The sequence below is a fragment of the Alexandromys fortis genome, unplaced genomic scaffold (assembly GCF_014885135.2).
Source record: "Alexandromys fortis isolate MF-2015 unplaced genomic scaffold, M_Fortis_MF-2015_v1.1 scaffold_20, whole genome shotgun sequence".
Lineage (NCBI taxonomy): Eukaryota > Metazoa > Chordata > Mammalia > Rodentia > Cricetidae > Alexandromys > Alexandromys fortis.
This window is the reverse complement of record NW_026067903.1, coordinates 6,547,803-6,554,694: the sequence shown is the minus strand read 5'-3', so window position 1 is coordinate 6,554,694 and position 6,892 is coordinate 6,547,803. Positions and strand designations below refer to the sequence as shown.

At 45.1% G+C, this 6,892-nt stretch overlaps 1 long non-coding RNA gene across 1 annotated transcript in view; it reads right to left on the bottom strand.

Annotated features, from left to right (window-relative positions):
* Window positions 1-1,487: 1,487 nt before the first annotated feature.
* LOC126496880 (uncharacterized) overlaps window positions 1,488-6,892 on the bottom strand; it is a 10,230-nt gene continuing 4,825 nt past the window's right edge. The window contains exons 2-3 of the long non-coding RNA XR_007590477.1: window positions 5,881-5,983; window positions 1,488-3,589 (exon numbers count right to left, since the gene is read on the bottom strand). This is a non-coding gene — a long non-coding RNA (uncharacterized lncRNA). The remainder of the gene's footprint in view (window positions 3,590-5,880; window positions 5,984-6,892) is intronic.

The window sequence follows — 6,892 nt, the reverse complement described above, 5'->3', positions numbered from 1 at the left end:
CAAATTGGTGCTGACCAAGAAGATTCTCCCTGGTGACTCGCTTTCATAGTACCAGATGGTATGTAGGCTGCTGGGAGGAAAAAGCCATCAACGCCTTATCCAGCTGTGAAGACTGAGCTCCAGTAATGACCAGAATGACAAGCTATGCTGCAGATGCGATAGTGGCGTGAGTTATAGGGATAGCCAAGTGCTTTCTGATTGGACGGAAGGCTCACTCCACAGTAGAAAATAGAATGTTGATATTGTGAATCTGACTGAGACCCATGACTGGGGAGCTGTGGGCCCTAGAGGTTAACTTACTACTATTAATTTTGATAAACAAACATAGTATCCAACTGCCCTCTACATTCATATCTCTCTATCCTCAGATTGGTATAGCTGTCAGACCTCGTCTGAGAAGTTTCCTTTTACAGCGGACGGTGGCTAATGCTGAAACTCACAACTGGTCAGAGTACAGGGAATAAGTCCTGTGATGCTCAGTCATGAGTGAGACATATACATCACACCCTGATCCCTACAGACTGAAGGACCGTTGAGGAAGAGCTCAGTTAAGAGTGTGACGTATAGACGGTGGGTCTGGGAGGAGCAGGAATAAATACCAGAAGACACTGTGTGTGTATTTGAAATTCTCAAAGAATTAATAAGTGTTACATATGTATATTAAAGTCTGGTGTAGAGGGCAGACACAGGAGGATCCCTGGAATTCACAGACCAGTCAGTCTAGCCTAACTGGTGAGCCTCAGGTCTCAACGAGGGATCCTGTCTCAAAAACTAAGATGGGTAGATCCTAAGGGACGATGAAGTTTGACCTCTAGTCTCTACATGTATACACACACATGCATATGTTCCTGCACAGTCATGAACAAACACACAAAGCAAAAGGAAAAAGATAGAATTCACTTTGACATTTTATTTCACCAGGTATACTTAAAAAGTTACCGGTTAAATGTATTTATGAGGGGGCTGGAGAAATGGCTTTGCGGGCGAGAGCATTTGCCGTTCTTGCAGAGGACCTGGCAGGTTATAACCATCCATTACTCCAGTTCCAGGGAATTTGATGCTCTCTCCTGGCTTCTGTGGGCTCCTGGACACACACATATGCTATGCATAAATTCATGTAAGCACATACGCATAAAATATCAGAAAAGGGCTGGGCGGTAGTGGTGCATGCCTTTAATCCCAGCACTCAGGAGGCAGAGGCAGGTGGATCTCTGTGAGTTCGAGGCCAGCCTGGTTTACAAAGCGAGTGCCAGGACAGGTTCCAAAGCTACAGAGAAACCCTGTTTCAAAAAAACAAATATATATATATATATTCATATATATATGAAAAATAGATACAATTTTAAATGTAATTATAAAATGTTACCGTGACTTTTTTTTTTTTTTTTTTTTTTTTTTTTTTTTGCTTTTTCAAGACAGGGTTTCTCTGTGGCTTTGGAGCCTATCCTGGAACTAGCTCTTGTAGACCAGGCTGCTCTCGAACTCACAGAGATCTGCCTGCCTCTGCCTCCCAATTGCTGGGATTAAAGGCGTGCGCCACCACCGCCGGGAGGCATTTTATTTTTCAAATCTTGTGTGTACCCAATTAGCTGGCTATGAGTTTCTAGGGAGTCTCCTGTCACCACCACCCATCTCTCCTTAGGAGCGCTGGGACTAAAGATGTGCACTACTGTGTCCCTCAGTAGTCAGACTCTGTGCTAACTGCTGCCTTGCTGTTGTTTATTGTCCTCAGTAACACCAATAATAAACAGAGCTCTCTGTGCCCCTGATTCCTTAAGCACTCAGGGCCACAGCCACTCCCTCTGTTTATCCCCCACCTTTGTTAACATTGTCTCTTCAAAGGGCATTTCCTGACCACAGCATTCAGAGTCCAGCCCCCCAGCCATTCCCTCTCTCCTGCATCTGCTTGATTCCTCCCCACCCCGTATATTCACAGAGAATCTCCACCGCTCATTAGACTCCAGCTTCAGGACAGTGCTCAGCAAGCATCCACTGCACAGCTCGCAACAACTCCCTGCTCTGACTGCGAGGACACACTCTGCTGTGGCTACTCTCCTCTAGTTAGCCTGCAGACATAGGCTATACCTTGATTTTTTTGTTTCTTTGTTTTCTTGAGACAGGGTTTCCCAGTAGCTATGGAGCCAGTCCTGGAACTCGCTCTGTAGACCAGGTTGGCCTCAAACTCACAGAGATCCACCTGCCTCTGTCTCCCGAGTGCTGGGATTAAAGGTGTGCACCACCACTGCCCGGCTAGGATACACCTTGATAATGTCTCTTGGGCTGCTGGGGAAAAGAACATCGAATCCCAGACCCAGAAAACCTCTTGCTTTTCATGCAGAAAGCTAAGACTTCAGCTGACTGTGTGTGCCTTTTCTCCTAAGATTGAGTTTAAGAGTTGTCAGATTCAGGACTGGAGATGTTGATCAGTTGGTGGGAGGCTTGCCTAGCACACAGAAAGTCATGTGTTTGATACCCAGTGCCACAAAACTGTGGTGGCACATACCTATAATCCTAGTATATGGGAGGTAGGACCTGGAGGATCAGAAGTGCATGATTATCTTCAGTCGTATAATGAGTTGGAGGCCATCCTAAGCCAATAGTAGAGAAATGGGGAGGAGGTACATTCAGGTAGATCTTAAGACCAGAAACTTGGTTCATAAATGTTTTCATTCGGGGCAATGGTAGAACACACCTTTAATTCCAGAACTTGGGAGGAAGAGGCAAGTAGATCTCAGTGAGTTCGAGACCAACCTGGTCTATAGAGTGGGGTATGGCGGGGGTTGGAGAAATGGCTCAGAGGTTAAGAACAGAGTTCAATTCCCAACAACGACAGAGTGGCTTACAACCATCTAGAAAGAGATATGGTGCCCTCTTCTGGCCTGCAAGCATACATGTAGACAGAACACAATATACATAATAAACAAATCTTTTAAAAATGTTTTCATTCATTCATTCATTGAGAAAGGCTCTCATTACATAGCCATGACTGGCCTAGAACTCACTATGTAAACCTGACTGGTTTCAAATTTATAGAGATCTGCTGCTTCTGCCTCCTGAGTGCATGACTGTTAATACCATGACTGTTGAGGTTATTTAGTTAGTTAGTCAGTTAGTTACTATTCTTTGACAATTTCATTTATGTATATCCATTGTTTCACCCTGTTTCCCTCCCTCATTCCCTTCCCACTACCAGGCGCCCCTCCTGTTTTCCTGTCTTGCCTTTGTTCTGTGGTTTTGTGACCACTCAGTTTAATCAGGGTAGCTCGCGTACGCATAGGGCAGCGGTGGTTATTTCCTGGAGCATGAGCAACTTAGCGATGGCGATACCATTGAAGAGCATTAGCCGCCATCTACCAGCTCCTCAGAGACGGTGAGGCTATCGGCCACCTAGAGCTGTCCAGGAGACAGCGTTTCATGGGACTCCTCCCACTCCTGAGCTCCTTAATTCTTTTTAGCCCGTCTTCTGCAACATTCTCGAAGCCATGGAGGATGTTACACAGATGATCCCCTCAGGGAAGAGTGTCCAACAGTCACTTCTTTTCAGTACTTCACACGTCATGTTTCTAAGATTGGAGGTAGGGTATCAGACCTGCAGAACAAGTGCTGTGATTTGAACAGGGTTTCAGTGATTTTCCAGAAATTTCGTGACTTCAATCTGTGGTCCTCCCATGGTGATTTTTTTTTTTCAGATTTTACTTTATTTACATGCATGCATGCTTGTCTGAGTGTACAGAGATCTGATCTGATGGCTTCTTCTAGCCTTTGCGGGCATCAGACATACACATGGTTCACATACATATATGCAGCCAAAGCACTCATACACATAAAATAAAAATAAATCTTAAAAAAATGAAAAGAATGAAAAGGTCAGTACTAATCATTGCCCTATAGATATCTTACGTTTCTTTTTCAGACTCAAAATCCTTCTGCTTCAATCCCTCGAGTGCTGTGATTAAAGGAACGCGCAACCTTGCCTGGCTCAGACACTGGGTTCAGATGTGAGACTGTGCTTTCCCCTGCATTCTCCACGTGGGGTTGATGGAAATGATTCTATGCTGTGCTCCCTCGTGCATTTTTTGTGACCATGTGGCCAGTCTTGGCTGTGACACAGAGCTAAGATGGGTTTCCTCCCTGGAGGAGGGCAGACGTGCTGAGAAGCAGGCGTAGGTGGCCTCAGCTCTGTGTTTTACATCATGTGAGTGCAGGTCACATTCTAAGGAACAGCACTGGTCAGTGCCTGTGGAATAGGAACACTATCTGGCCTCCTAATTCGAACTTGGGTGAGGCCCTGGTAAATAAACTTTGGAAGAGAAAGCTCCCAAGCTGGACCTTGGACACAGCTGGAAGGGACAGTCTCACACCTGGTGCTTGCGGCTGATCTGCCTGCCAGGAAGCCACCTGGGTAGTTAGCAGAATAACAAAGGGCCCAGGTCCTTTGAGACCCTGAAGTCCTTTACAGCAACTTAGTGATGTTAAAATGCTGTGTGTTTGGACCTCTGGGTATAGCTGAACAGCACTGTGCTTGCTAAGCCTGGGTGAAGCCTTGGGTCCTCTGCACAAGGTAGTGGTAGGGGAGTGTGGTTTCTCTGGAAGAAGGAAGCAGCTGCGGATAGCCGTGAATTTGGTCCTACACAAAATTGTAAACGTACTTAAAACATTATGCAGGGATTTCTTTTGACATTTATTTTGTAGTTCGTTTACTTTGTGTATATTCTTGCCTATGACATTTGCACATGTGTGGAGGTCAGAGGACAACCCGTGGGAGTCAGGTCTCCCCTTCCTAGGTGGTACCCAGAGATCTAACTCAGATCAACAGGTTCGGTGGCAAGTGTCTTCACTCCCAGAGCCAGTACACCAGCCCTTGATGGACTGGTTGGTTGATCGATAGATCAATTGATTGGTTGATTGATTACTAGCTTGATCGATCGATCAAATTGAGACAGGGTCTCACTGTGTAGCCCTGACTGGTCTAAAACTAGTTTAGTAGATCAGGCTGGCCTCAAACTCACAGAAATCTGTGCCTCTGCCTCCCAAATGCTGGGATTAAAGGTGTGCTCCACTAAGCCTGCCCCCAATATTGTTCTGGTTTTAATGGAATGTGCTTTCTTGCATAGTTGTTTTTTTTTTTTTTTTTTAAAAGGCTTCAGTGCTCAGTGCTGTTTTGCTTTACAGGTGCATGTATCTAGGTAAAACAGCTGAGAAAAGGTAACCATCTTGGAGAGATTCCTCTGATATCCCCTGGGGTGGAAATTGTTTATCTAACTAGCAGACAGTTGTAATGGGAAGGTCAGGCATGCTGGCAGGCACAGATCTGACAGAATGTCCCTTTTGAAACATTACTTTGTATAAAAAGATAGATAGAACTCAGTACAACAAATAAAGATGAGCTTCTATAAACTAATTAGATTTTAATGTAACTTTATTTTGAGAGTTCTTATGTATCCCAGGCTAAATTCTAACTTGCCTCCATCCGTCTCCCAGGTGCTGGGATTACAGGCATGGTCTGTTACTTTGGTCTTATCTAAAGGGTGGGGATCAAATGCAGGGCTTTATGCATGCCATGCAAGCATCCTACCAGTGGAGCTGCAGCCCAGATCTTAATGTTATTTTGTAGAAACATCTCCTTCTTCAAGAAACACATACTAAAGCTTTAGGCTCTAAGGTTTAGGGTGAAGCTCCTTCAGCCTGCACTACTTCCCAGGGGGTCCAGAAAAACAAAACAAAACAAAAACCTTAAGAGAATGCCTACACGCATGGGGAGAGCATGGACTCCAAACCGAAGTGTGTACTGCAGATATTGCTCAATTGGCAGCATCCTAGCATGTATGATGTCCTGGTCCTACCCTCAGCACAGCATAGAACAGGCCTGCTGGCACATACCTACAATCCCAGCACTGAAGAGGTGGAAGCAGGACCAGAAGTTCAGAGTCACCCTTGGTTAATTTAGACAGTTCTCTAAGGCCAGACTCTGTCTCAATACAAACTGGAAAAGAAAAGAAAACAGGTATGTAGACCATTATTTTAATTATTGAGTCTGTGGCTAGTGAGATAGCTCAGGTGGTGGAAGTACTTACCTGAGTACCTGAATTCATTCCCAGAAGGCACAGTAGAAGAGAACTGAGTCCTAGAAGTTGTCCTCTGACCTTCATGGGCTCATACACTCACACACATACTCACACACATGCACACACACACAGTAATAATAATAGATAAATACGATTTTAAGAAGCACTGAATCTAACTTTTATTATAACTTTCATTAGTTATATAGTCCTTTCAAGTCTTCTGTAATCTTTAAAATGCTTCAAAGTAAGTTGGAGGGGGAAATGACATAGCAAAGGGCTTCTAACTCTCAGCTTAAAGAAGTCAAACCCAAACCATCAGGATGTTGTCTGTCTAGAGAGAAGCCTGGGGGAGACTAGAGGTTTACCACAGCCCCAGACTGGCTGCTTTCTAGACTCTCTGTTCTGATTCCCCAAATCTGGGGACTCCAGGAAGGGAGTGCTTGGTACTCAGGGTGAGACAAGCTTCAGCAGGCAAAGACATATCTGGCTGTGACCGTCGATTAGATAAATATGGGCCGCGGTGAAGAGTGACGGAGAGCAGCCTCCATCCAGTAGTGCATTCCTGGCCGGGAGGTGGCTCAGTGGCAAATTTGCTTGGTGCACAAGCATGGAGTTTGGGTCCCAGCACCTATGTAAAAGTCCGGCATGTAGCATGCCTGTAACCCAAGCACTAAGGGGAAGAGACGGGAGCATCCTGGGGCTTGCTGGCCAGCCAATCTAGCCAAAACAACAGATTTTAGATTTAGTGAGACTGCCTTGAAAAAAAAAAAAAGAAGGAAGGAAAGAAGGAAGGAAGGAAGGAAGGAAGGAAGGAAGGGAGGGAGGGA